This window comes from Sciurus carolinensis, chromosome 11 (genome assembly GCF_902686445.1).
Source record: "Sciurus carolinensis chromosome 11, mSciCar1.2, whole genome shotgun sequence".
NCBI classification, from domain to species: domain Eukaryota; kingdom Metazoa; phylum Chordata; class Mammalia; order Rodentia; family Sciuridae; genus Sciurus; species Sciurus carolinensis.
In genome coordinates, this window is record NC_062223.1 from 8,975,451 (window position 1) to 8,988,336 (window position 12,886).

The 12,886-nt window shown below is 52.9% G+C and overlaps 1 protein-coding gene across 5 annotated transcripts in view; it reads left to right on the top strand.

The window, feature by feature from the left end:
* The window catches only part of Pc (pyruvate carboxylase), a 105,704-nt gene that overhangs the window by 63,944 nt on the left and 28,874 nt on the right, over nt 1-12,886 (top strand). The gene's annotated exons all lie outside the window — the stretch shown is intronic.

The window sequence follows — 12,886 nt, forward strand, 5'->3', positions numbered from 1 at the left end:
GGTGTGGGCCCTCCATGCCCTCTCCCGGGAGTTTCTTGAATCATTCCATCTCTTCCTCTTTGTTTTTCACTGTCCACTCTTTCTAAAGCTTCGTTACTTAGCTTCTGGATCCTCTCCAGTCTCCCCCCTTTTTACCCGTGTTCCATTTACTTGTTTTGTTCAGTTTCTAGATTTCTGTTCACTTACCTTCCAGCCCTTCTATCGATCTCTTTTTTTGTCAGCTTCTCCTATCATGTTTGATTTCCTTGAGGCCTTTCTTTTTCCCTGAGTGATTCTTCTAGAATGTGTGTGGGGCATCCTGTCATGCAGGGCTGCGTTCTTTCTATTTCCCAGGCTCCTGATGCATGTTTGTTTCTGTAGGTTTTCTTCTCTCTGCGTCATTAGCTTCCTTCAGTGTTTTTTTCTGAAGCTTTGCCTTGGTCTGTTTTCTTTATGAATCTGCTGGGTGATCTTGGGGGCTCACAAGGGAGTCCAGAGCACATGGGGGTTCATCTCACAGTAGGGCCCCTGGGTGGGCTGCTTTGCTTGTTGGGACACCTCAGTGTCCACATCTGGAGGTCTTTCCTCCTTGGTTGCTAGTGTTCTGGGAGCTGAGTGAGGGAAGGGGTAGGACGTGTGGTCACTTCACCTCCCTTCCTCATTTTGGCACTCACACCACAGTCTGTCGCTCCTGGTTCTCCCTTCTCCAGAGGGTCAACCTCTGTTCTCCCTCCAGGGTGGACTGGTGGTCTCCTGGGCATGAGAGGGGGCTTCTCAAGAGCTTTCACCCACCCCGGTGTGCACACTCAGCCCTGTTCTGGGGGGACCTGGCCCTTCGCGGATCCTGCAGTAGATGTGGGGGGTGGTGGAATCAGGTGGACCATTAGCCTCCCCCTGGGGCTGCAAGGTCAGTGACCCTTAACTGTGCCCAGTTTCCTGGGTTATGTTGCTGCCATTTCTTCTCCTGTCTGCTCTGTTCTTGGAGGTTGAAAAAAAAAAAAAAGTCTCCTTTCTGGACTTATGGAGAGAATAATGAGATGCTTAAGTCAGACGTACATCAGGTGAGGAGGGAGGGGAGGGCATGTCAGGTGGGACCCCCTAGGTGGTGCTCTCAGTGCTCTGAGGGAGGCCAGGAGGTGTGGCCCTCTGGGGACACAGAGGAGGTACTGGGCTAGATGTGGACAGGATCCAGGAGGCTGAGCAGTGGTGGGAGACAAGGCCAGGAAGCACCTTGGAGAGATCCTGGGAGAGGGAGGCTGGGGAAGACCAGCACTTACCCGTGGAAGGTGAGGACTCAGGTTTCTAGAAGGTGAACTCCTGCCTGTGCTTGGGGATGCTAAGGAACTGTAGAACTCGGTGCCTTGGTAGCTCAAGCTGGGGATGGCCAGGGGACTTTACCAGAATTCAGGCAGTCAGAAGGGGGTAATTCAGGGTGGTTTAGCTGAAACGGAAGTGGGGAGGCTGTGAGGACTTCTGGGTGGGTGGCAGGCAGGGGAGGGAAGAGCGAAGGTGGCCTCAGCATGGCTGCTGGGGAGCCAGGAGGTGTCTTGGTTCTGTGTGTGTGTTTAGGGGTGTGGGGGGCTCGTATCAAAAACTGTGCTTTTAAATCCTCACACTTGGTTAAGAGAGAGGGAGACAGACTGAGGTGTGGAGGGAGGGAACAAAGAAATTAGTCTCGTAGAAGACAGAGGGATAATTTTCAAGTTGTTAAGTGTGATTATCAAAAGCATTTTTATTTTGATACGCTCGTAGCCTAATTAGTGCTGCCAAGTGGCTTTGGAGCTACAGAATTTTGACAGAGTGCCCATTTCCTTTCTTCCTCACCTCCTCCTCCTCTGGTTTTGACCAAATTAAACCCTCCATACACTAGGCCTTTAAAAAAGAAAAAGAGGCCTCTTTATTTGGGTTCTGTAGTTAAGGAAAAGTAGATCAGGGCGCCGGCCAGGTCTCCAGTCTCCGTCCCCTCCAGGTGCGCAGGCCTGTGCTGCCATCTGGGTGTTCTGTCAGGACTGACTCTCGGGCAGGTGGGGAAAGGACCCCGATTACAGCGCTTGCCAGGTTCTGTGGCACAAACACGCCAATTGGGGCCAACCTCAGGCCACCGACCCACTGCCACTGAGCGCAGAGAGATGCACTGTCATCTCTTTAGCCAGTGGGGTGAGCCAGGACAATGAAGGCCTCTGGTGGGACCCTGGACACGGCGCTGGGCAGCTGGACCTCCTGGTTTAGAGGGCCTGGCTTGTTCTGAGCAAGGGGTGTCAGGGTGGAGTTGCACAGAGCATCCCAGCGAATGAGGGTGGTGCTGCAGCAGTCACAGCCTCCCACCAAGGCCTCCGCGGTCTCCCCTGTCCCTTCCAGCCCCACTCCTCATCGGCCACAGATCAGCATTCATACTAAACACTACTCCCAACTCCAAAAGCCACCATTTATGATGAAGGCCAAGTATGTCCCAGGAACTGCTTTTGTGTGTGTGTGGTGCTCAGGATTGAACCCAGGGGTGCTTTGCTGCTGAGCCACATCCTCAGCCCTTTCAATTATTTTTTTCTTTTGTTTTCAAGACATAACACCCCACCCAGCACTGGGGATTGAGCCCAGGGGGACTCTACCCCTGAGCCACATTCCCAGCACCCCCCCTTTTTTTAAATACTTTTAGTTGTAGATGGACACAATACCTTTATTTTGTTTATTTAGTTTTTTATGTGGTGCTGGGGATGGAACCCAGTGCTTCACACATTAGGCAAGCGCTCTGCCACTGAGCCCCAACCCCAGCCCATTCCCAGCCCTTTTTATTTTTTATTTTGAGACAGGCCTTGCCAAGTTGCCCAGGCTGGATTTGAACTTGGGAGCCTGGTGCGTCAACCTCCCGAGTTGCTGGAATTGCAGGTGGGCGCAGCCACGGCAGGCTTCCAGGCACGAGCCCGTCTCCTGCCTCCACTCATCTGCTCTGTGCAACTACCTTCTGAGCTCATTATGCAGATGAAGAAATTGAGGCCCAGAGGTAAAGTGACTCTCCCAGAGTCTGCGGAGCGCTCCTGAACCCAGGTGGTCTACTCCTGCTGTCTTAACCACTGACTTCCCCTGCACTGTCTATCAGCTGCTGGGCTCTCTTCACCCACTTCTTGTAAGGTCCCATGAGGGACTCAACTCTGCTGGCTCATCAGGGTTTCCAGATAAAATACAGGATGCCCAATTAAATTTAAATTTATGTAAACAACAAATAATGTTATAATGTAAGTATGCCTCAAATACCACATGGGATATACTTGACTGTTTATTTTTTTTTTTAATTCTGTTTGTCTCAAATTCAGATCTTAACTGAGTGGTTTGCATTTTAATTTGCTAACTGTGGCAGACATTGGCCTGGTAGCTACTTCTTGCTTGGGAAGAATTAGGAGAGGAAGGAGATTGAAACAAAAGCCTGTCCAGGTTGTGCCAAGGGCCACAGAACTCTGATGCCTGGTACATTTTTTTAAAAAATATTTTTTTAGATGTTGATAGACCTTTATTTATTAATTTTTTTATGTAGCGCTGAGGATGGAACTCAGGGCCTCACACATGCTAGGCAAGCACTCTGCCACTGAGCCACAACCCCAGTCCCTTCCTGGTACATTTGAAGCTAGAACTTACTTGATGTCTAAACCCCAAATGTATCTAACTTTTGCCTTATTCCCTCTAAAGAAAGAATACTATACCAGCATTCTGTAAGAACATACCAGAATACAGATTGAAAACTGCTTCGTGTCCCTTCTCCAAGGTTAATCACCACAAAAATTTAAGAAATCACTTACATAATCAGTCTAACATTTTGCTGTACTAGAAGAACCACTCGACCTAAACCCACTCATTCAGAAAACTAAGTTCTTTTAAACTCCGTCAGAGGGAAATGCCACTGCCTTTTCTAATCTGTCTTTTGCTGGTTGGACTGCCAGACATTTTCTTCAAGTTTAATGGCAGTCATCCCTGGAGCAGTTTGACCTCGTTACTCTGGGTCCTTGGGCAGCTGTGGCGACAGGTCACCTGCTGTCAGTGGGAGGTCCTGCTGTCTGCACAGGGACCTGCCAGGGCTGCTGCTCTGCTCTTTGGGTTGTGCCTCTTGGGATGTGACATCTGCAGCCTGGACGAGTCAGAGTGGAAAGCTTGGGCGTCTCCTGGGGCCAACACTGGGATGCTCTGCAGCTGGTCCCATCCCAGAAGCCCAGGCCTTTGGTCCCAGAGGAGGGGTTTTTGTCTTCACCTGCGCCCGGATCTCCTTCCTGGACTTGCTCCAGCTCTCGTCCTGCCCTCACCCCTTCAGCCTCTTGCCTGGCTTCTTGCCCCTTCCCCATCCTGGCACCTGCTTGTCCTCCTCCACGCAGGAGGGGTCCCCACACAAGAGAGGATGCAGCCACGTCTAGAATACACAAAGACACGTGGTAACTCAGCGAGAGAAAGAACCAGATCTGCAGAAAAATGGGCACGGCACGTGAACAGGCAGTTAACAGAAACACCCAGAAATACGTCCACAATCATGAGGAATGTCTGACTTCACTAACAGTCAAGGAACTGGAGAGTAAAGCAAAGTGCCATTTTATACCGACGAGATTGACGTCGTGGAGTCGATCACTACATGGGGAAAGGAAAGCTCAGCTGCACTCAGCGTCAGCACAGATTGCTAGGACAGTGACTTTGGAGAGGGATTTGACAATGTTAGCATTAAGAATGTGCCTAGTTTCTCCTGGGTGCAGTGGTGCACGGGTGTAATCCTGGCCACTCAGGAGGCTGGAGGCTGAGGCAGGAGGAACACAAGTTCAAAGTCAGCTCAACAACTTAGTGAGGCCCTAAGCAACTCAGTGAGACCCTGTCTCTAAATAAAATATTAAAAGAGAACTGGGATATGGCTCAGTGGCTAAGCACCTGGGTTCAATCCCCAGTACCAAAAAAAAAAGGAAGAATATGCCTAGTTTCTGATAGAGCAATTCCAATTCAAGGTCTACGTCCTAGAGAAATTCTTGCATATCTTTTACATGAGGCCAAGGTTGCTCATTTTTAACTGAGTTTTTATTTTGAAGTTTCAGTCATACACAGAAGTGGAACAAACAGTATAACGAACCCCACAGACCTGCAGCGATTTTAATTTTGTAATCTATACAAAGTAATTCTTAATAGCTAGAAATTGGGAAGCACCTACTGTCACTATCTTGTGCGGACTGCCAGACATGATCCGATCTTGACTGAGTAGTTTATAAGCAATAGGGATTTATTTCTCACCTTTCTGGAGGCTGGGAGCTCTGAGATCAAGGTGTCTGATAAGGACCCACTTCCTGGTTCCTAGCTCACTGTGTCCTTACGGCAGAGGGGTGTGAGATGTGAGGGAGCTCTCTGGAATCTCTTTAAAGGGCTGTAATCCTGATCAGGAGCGCTCCACCCCCACAACCTTGTGGAACCCCACCCATCCTGCAGCGTCATTGGCTGGGAGGCTGTGTCTGCACTTAGGACAGGGGGTACAGAAAGCTTCAGTCATGGCTGTCCTGCGTTTGGGCAGGAATAAACTATGGCATATGTAACACAGCAACCTGTAGGTGTAACAATTAGTGAACTCAAAAATGAAACAGGGGGCTAGGGTCGGGGCTCAGTGGTAGAGAGCTTGCCTAGCATGCGTGAGGCCCTGGGTTTGATCCTCAGCACCACATAAAAAATAAATAAAAGTAAAGGTTGTGTCTGTATACAGCTAAAAAAAATGAAAAAGAACTGGCAATGTCACTCGGGTAGAGTGCCTAAGACCCAGGTTTTCCCCCCAGCACCACAGAAAGAAACCAAAACAAAAAAAGAAATAAATTAAAAACAACAAAAAATAAATAAATTAAATTAACAAACTCTATGTGTACCAATGTGAATATATTTCAAATATTACATTGAGTTGCAAAAATCTAAAAAAATGACTGTATCATTCAGGAAAAAAATTGAAACATAATCCAGGTTATGGGGCCTCAGGTCCTGAGGAGTGTGGAGCATGGGAAGGGGAGGGAGCCCAGGAGCGGAGGCCGTGCTGGCTCCCGTGGGTTAGGGAGACCCTGGTTTCCTCTGTGGTTACCTTTAACTCTTATTTATAAAGTGACACCTGTGGACACTCCTGAGAATCGCAGGCCACCTCCCTTTCTTTCCCTCCCGTTCTCTTCACGGGCCCAGGGAAGGGTCAGCCTCCCCTGCCCCCAGAAATGGCCCCTCTCCCGAGCTCTGGCACGGTTCTGTATGTTTGTGTTTAAACACATTCTCAGATTTCACTTTATTCAAATCAAGTAAATAGTCACATCTGAAAATACAGAGTGTGGACGATGGTGGCATTTTCTTGTCCAGCTTCTCATCAGCTGCCTCCTTTCTTCATCCGCAGCTAAACAAACAAACAGTGTGTTGCGCTCACACGTCCAGAGGCCTGGGCTCATCTGCCTTCCTCTTGTCTAACTCCAGCCACCTTGGGAACCTCCACTCCAGGGGCTGCCTTCTGCAGCGGGGTTGTCCAGGCCTGCTGGGTACACTGTGGCCTGGGACTTCCTGCACCCCGGGAGTCCCTTTGTCTCCTCTATGCTGGTCACCAGGGACCTGAACCCCATGTCTTCCTCGTTCTTGGTTTATTTGCTCCTGGTTTGTTTTGTTTGCAATGCTGGGGAGCAAACCCGGGGCCTTGCACCTGCAAGACAAGCTCTGTGCCCCTGCGTAGCATGCTAGCCTGTTCCTTGTCTTGTCAGCGCCCATCTCGAAGCTTCCCAGGTGGACAGGCACAAGGGAGGCAGACCTGTCTAGGACTGGTTTGTCTGGGAATGTGTAATTTGCAATCTTTGATGGACTGTCTAACTGGGTAGAGAATTCTAGGATAGAGAGTGTTCTCCCTCCGAAGTTCAAAGACACTGCTGCAGCAGCCCCCGGCTCGTGTCACTGTTGACTGTCGGGAGAGACCTCCTTTCCTGTTTGGAGGTGTAGACGACTGGAAGAGGTCCCCAGGGATATCCAGGTCCTAATCTGAATGTTACTTTTTAAGAAAAATTTCCTCTAACCGCATGTGGTGGTACATACCTGTGACCCCAGCAACTCGGGAGGTTCAGGCAGGAGCATCCCAAGTTCAAGGCCATCCTCGGCAGCTTAGTGAGACCCTGTTTCAAAAGTAAAAAGGGCTGGGGATGTGGCTCAGTGATAAAATGTCCCTGGTTCAATCCCCAGTACCAAGAAATAGAAAAAGGAAAAGGGTTTCTGCAGATGTGATTAAGGATCTTGATGTGGGATGATACACAGTGGGCCCCACCTGCCATCATGAGTGTCCTGGGAAGGCAGAGATTTACGCTGAGGAGATGTGGGGACAGAGGCGGGCATTGAAGTGATGTGGCCATAAGCCAAGGAGCCCCAGTGGCCACTAGAAGTGGAGCGGGTGCTACCAGCCCCTCCCACGCTATAGCGCATGGACGCTGCCCTCAAAACTGAAAGACAATACGTTTCTGTTGCCCTAAGCCACAAAGAGTGTGGCCGTTTATTACTGAACAGGAAGCAAAGGGGGCCCTCCCGCTCCTTTTTCCAAGGGGGATTGTTGGCCTGAGGCTGGGCTCAACATAGAGGCGTCCATCTGTCTCCAGGCCTCTGCGGGCAAGTCCCCTCCCTCTGGTGTCCTCTTCTCCCTTCTGGGACGCCCAGGCAGCTGACTGTGGGATGGCTGGCTGAGCCTCTTATTTTCCTACCTTTCCCCTTTTTTCCGTAGGCTCGTCTTTCTGGGCGACGTCCTGAGCTGCCTTGTGATTCTTCTATTTGTCATGTTTAGAATTTTCTGCAACTCTATTTTTACTTTCCTAGAGCTCTTTCTTGTTGCCTTTTTAAAATAACTGCCGCCTCTTACTTAATGGATGCGATTGCTTTTCTCATTTCTCTGAGGAGATTAATTATAGTTTTTCTAAGTGTCTGCTCTCTCTATTGCTTTTCTCTTGAGTTCCTTTTAAAAAAAAAATCCCCAATTTGTTTAGGTAAATTTTTGGTGATTTCCTCAAATATCTGGTGGTGTTTGGCTGACATTTCTACTGAAAAATGCGATACCAAAGCCCACTGGGGAGCCTGGGCAGCTGAGCAGTTGGCTGCGGTCCCCACCCGGCCCCCTTCATGAGGGGACGGCAGGCAGGCTTTTTCTTGGAGAGCCCAAATGTCAGCAGCTTCAGGAATTCTGTTCTAGGTTGGCTGGTTTCTGTGTTACTCAGTTCTCTGTTCCTTTAACAAATATCTGAGTTAATCAGCTTGTAAAGAGGAGAGGTTTATTCTGGCTCACAGCATTGGGGGTTCCATCTGTGGTCAATGCCTTCCATGCTTTGGGCCTGTGGCAAGGCTGCACATCAGAGTGAGTTCATGTGGCAGAGGAGAACCTGCTCACTGGTGACCTTGAAGCAAAACATAAAGGAAGAGATGAGAATCCACAGTCCTCACTGAGGGCACACCCCAGTGACCTAACGGCCTCCCAGAAGCTCCTACCTTCTAAAGACTCCCTAACTCCTTGTAGTACCACCCTGAGGGTCAAACTTTTAAATTTTTTTTAGCTGGGGATTAAACCCAGAGGTGCTCTAGCAGTGGCTACATCCTCTGCCCTTTTCATGTTATTTTGAAACAAGGTCTCACTAAGTTGCCCAGGCTGGCCTTGAACTTGGGATCCTCTTGCCTCAGCCTCCGAGATTGCTGGGGTTACAAATGGGTACCATCCTGCCTGCTCAGATCAAACCTTTAACACGTGGGCCTTTGGAGACACCCAAGATTCAAACTACAGTGGTTACCTGAAGAGGACTCCTGGGGTCTGCTCGTGGAGGAGGCCCTGGTAACCACCTGTGGCACTGAGGAGCTGCCATCTCCAGATGGGCACTTGCCCTCATTCCCTGGCAGCTGCCTGGCCTGGGGCTGCAGCCACTCCAGGAACAGGCCTTCAAGGTCTTCTGAAAGCGCCATTGTGTGGCGGTCAAGAGCAGGGCCCTGGATTCCAACGACCAGGGTGTGCACCCGTGCCCTGATGTGGCCTGGCAGGTGCCTCCCACTTGCCACTTGACCTGTCCCGCCCGCGTCGTCCCCCACTCCAGACCTGGGAGCAGCAGGCTGCTTTGGCATAGAGGCTGCAGTGCAGAGTCAGGAAAGCAGAGGACTCTCACCACCACTGGGCACACCAGGGGCCACCGTCACTGTCACTGTTGCTCACTGGGGATGGGAGAGTCCTGGCTGAGTGATGGGGGGGAGCGTCTGGGGTTCTGACCCCTGACTAACCTGGGTTCTGTTTGCTGCCCTGCCCCTCACCTCACCACTGGGGCATCTGCCATGAAGTTCTGGTCTCCCCAGGTGGCGGCGGCCTGGATCCATTTGCTGGCAGGGCTCCCACCCACCTCCCGGGTTTCCTCCTCCTCGAGTGTCACTGCCACCACACGGCGCCCATCAAGCAGCTCTCTCACCTCAGTTCTCACCTCCATCCTCTGCTGTCAGCTTTCCTGCTCTTCGTCCTTGTGGTTTTGCTTTTTAAAAAGGAAACCCATACTGAAGTTTTAGTGGGATTTCAGAAGGGAATAGAAATAAATCCGTGCATTTGATCCACTGCATTTCACTAGATCTATCAAGTGTTTTTATTGAAAAAGAAGAAGAGTCCATTGGTCCCAGTGTCCTCCAGCTCACCCCGCATTTCCCTGCTTTCCAGACTTTCTGAAAGTGCTCATTCAAACGGGGAGCTGGATGGGCAGAGGCCGCCCAGCTGTCGGCTCACTGTGCCCTTGCCTGTCTCTCCGCCCTCCTCTCAGCGCCACTGCCCAAGTCCCCAGGGAGCCCTGTGTGCGGGCCGTGCTGATTTTCTGTTCCTTATCGGACAGAGCCCTGTTGTGGCCCTGCTCCTGGACTGCCTCCCTCCCAGGCGGCTCTCGCTGTCACCTCTCTCTTGCAGGGTCCGGGTCCTCTCACTGGGGCCTCCCTGGGAGTCCTGGGCTCTTCAGTCAGAAGCTGCCGGTTCACCCAGCGCTGTGGTCCTCCAGCTGCTGGCCCTGCCTTTCTGCCGGGTCTGCCTCTGTGGTCTTCAATCCCGGTTCCCGTCACTCACCTTAAACCGAGCCCAGAGTCACCCTGCTGCCTCCACTCTGCCCTTATCTGATAGGCTCTGTGGATTTTATAGCCTAAGTATTTCTTGCCAAGTCCCCTCCATTCCTCCCCTGCCACCCTGGCTTGGGTCCCCGTTATGCCTCGCTGGCTTTAGAACATCTGCCGCCTCTAGTCTTTCCTCCCCGAATCCAGCTTCCTCAGAACCGCCAGAGTGGTCCCTGCCAGATGACGCCTCTGCCTGCCTGGCTTGGCCGCTGCACTCCCGCTGTTGAGGACACGGCCCGTGCTCCTTCAGGATGTGAGCTGTTGGCCTGGAGCCCAGCGCCTTCGCCCCATGCCTCGCCAGGACACGGCCAGCTGTTTGCTCCTGCCACCCCAACGCCCGAGCTGCTCCTCCCCACTTCCTTGGGCATGCCTTCCTCCTGTCCTGTAGGATCCGTCCCTGGTGTCTTTGCCCCCAGAGGCCTTCCTGGGGCTCAGCCCTGCTCGGGGCACCTGCGAGCTGGCTGTCACTGTTCACTTCTTCCCGCCTCCCGCTCGCCTCGTGGACTGATCGCAGACCTCAAAGTTGTGTGCTGGGAAACCCCTGCTGTGGCCTGCATGGCTGAACAGAGAGATGGGCGTTCATGCCACACGAGGTTCTCCCAGCTGCGTAGCTGTGGCTGTGGCTGTGGGGAACCTGGCTGCACTGGATGTCTAGGGCCACTACACTGGACGTCTCCCAGCTCTGGAGGCTGGAAGTCCACATCCCAGGTGTCCACAGGGCCATGGACCTCTGAAGTCTCTAGGAGAGGGTCCTCCTGGGACCCCTTCCCTGACACATCTCTCCATCGCCTTCCCACACCTTCATATTGTCTGTCACTATTTGAATTGCCCTGTGTTACCAGGACACCAAGCATGTTGGATTAGGGCTCACCCTAATAACCCCCCTTTCATTTGAGTACCTTGGCAAAAGTCACATCCCGAGGCCTGGGCCCAGGACTTCAGCGTTTCCTTTTGAGTGTACACAAGTCAGCCACACCGGGGGTGGCTTCTCACCCAAGCTCTCCAGCCCCCAAAGCCCCTCAGCTTCTGAGCACCCCGCTCTGGTCCAGCCAGGCCCCTTCCTGCCATCTTGGAATGAGGGGCGTGGAGCAAGCGAGTGGGGAGAGATCCTGGTGACTCTTGCTGGCCTGGGCGAGGAAGCTCCCTGACTGCCTGCAGACATTGCCCTGTCCAGTGTCGTGCTTCCTGCAAAGCACCGTCCAGGTGTGTGCAGAACGGGGACTGCGGCACCCCAGCTTGTCACCCCCCTCAGCCCTGAGCCTGGCCGCCCTGGTTCCCACCCATGGGCTGCCTTGACAGAACCCTGGTCGGGCTGGCTTATTCCTCTGTTCTGGGGCAGGGAAACCTGAGATCAAGGTTTCTACGTGTAAATTTGAGAAGAGACAAACATTCAGTCTGCCAGGTGTTCGTTGCCAACTCTGCCCTTTTGACCCCTTTGTGTCCTGTCACCAGCACTTTGGGCTCTAACCTTGTGTGTAGGACACTCACATGTCCTGTTAGCTTGCCGTGCTAACAGGCTGCTCCTGCAGGCGGCCCTCATAGTTTAAGTACTCTGCCATGTTCCCCGCGAATCTTAGCTGCCTCGCTCTGCTCTGCACTCTCATTTGGGGCCTGAGTATTCAGTCCCCAGATATTAATTTTGGTGTGAGGCACCCTGAGAGTGCTCTGGAGGCAGCAGAGGACAAATGGACCAAGGAGCCTGTGCCCAAGCTCTTCATAGTGTCTGGTGAGGGAGGCCGAGTCGACCAGTGGTGTGACAGTGTGCTCCTGCCGAGGACCCGGCTCATGCAGAGCCCCCTGAGCAGGTGTGGGAAGGACAGTGACAGAGTTGGTTGAAGGAGGTGGCTGCCCCAGGGGGCGGTTCAGAACTGGCTGGGGAGGCAGGGTGTCCAGGAACACGTTCCTGAGCCGTGACCTCCTTCCCTGCGAACCTTCCCCTAGTGGTGGAGTGCCAGTACTAAGAGAAACCCTGTTCCTCCCCTGTCCCTGTGGCCACATGAGCCCCAGCGGCAAGATGTCAGTGGCAGCTCCTTGCACCAGGGGGCAGTGTTGACCCTGGATCCTCACTGCCTCCAGTGAGGCTGGCGCAGCTACCTCCAGCTGCCTGGCCCTGTTCTCTTCCTGCCACTCCCTTCTGGGACCTCCCGACCCCTCTCTGAACTCCTTTCCTGAGGCCCTCTTTGTCCCTCAGTGCACAGACCCACGCAGTGCCAGCCACTTGGGGCCACCCTTCCCCTGGGTGGAGTGGAGGGTCGCTGGGCGCTGTGGTGCCTCAGGGAGGCGGGTGATCACAGTGGCTCCACTCGGCTGGCGGCTGGCACTGCCCTGGAGCACAAGACTGCTGAGCGGCCTCAGCTGGCACCTCATGCTGTGCCCTGTTCTGCCTTTGTATTCTCTGCTGTCTCTGTCACCTGCATTGTTCTTCATGCCCTCCCTGAGGTTCCTACTACCCAGAAATCGGCCTCCCTCCTTCCCCTCTCGTGCTCTTGGATATCAGTCTTTGCAGCCTGAAAGCCATGCACGTCCTCCTTTCATCTGTCCCTGCTGGCTGCAGCCCTGGGGCTCCTAGTGCACATGTTTAGGACAGCGTGGAGCCACCTGGAGAGAGCAGCCCGTCCATCAGAGGCCACCGTCGCTACCCCCAGAGTCCCCTGCCAAGAGTTTCTGGTTCCCACATAGGCTGGCAGCAGCCCAGGCTGGGCAGGAGGGCTGGGGCGTGGGACTGGCAGGAGGGAGCTGGGTCGGCCTGTTGAAGAATTGGGGTATTGCTGGGGCCTGTTTCCAAGCCACCCCTCTGCCT